We start from the raw sequence: 375 nt of genomic DNA, 5'->3' as shown, positions 1-375 counted from the left end.
ACCAATGCATTTATAATTAATCCTTGGTTCTGTCTTTTATCTCTTACTTTTCATTACTATTATAGATATATTTTATTGATTTTCCATTTCTGTTTTCCAGGTAAGCGTCATTCACTAACCGTGCATGAGGACTGAACGAGGCAACGAACGGCAAGTATCATGCTATTATTGAACGGCACACACGATCTATCAGTAAATTGTCGATATGCTAAATCTGAGTCTATTGTATCGTAGTAAAATTATTGATAGATCGTAAATTGTGCTAGTTCTAATTGTAATTCTGAATTTAAATTATCTGAATCTGTCAGAAAATCGTATAACAGTAAAAAAATATATATATATATCGCTAAAGTAAGATATTTTGGTGAGGGACGT

This window comes from Penaeus monodon, chromosome 29 (genome assembly GCF_015228065.2).
Source record: "Penaeus monodon isolate SGIC_2016 chromosome 29, NSTDA_Pmon_1, whole genome shotgun sequence".
In the NCBI taxonomy this organism is placed as follows: Eukaryota; Metazoa; Arthropoda; class Malacostraca; order Decapoda; family Penaeidae; genus Penaeus; species Penaeus monodon.
The sequence above is the reverse complement of the archived record's forward strand: the minus strand, read 5'-3'. Positions refer to the sequence as shown.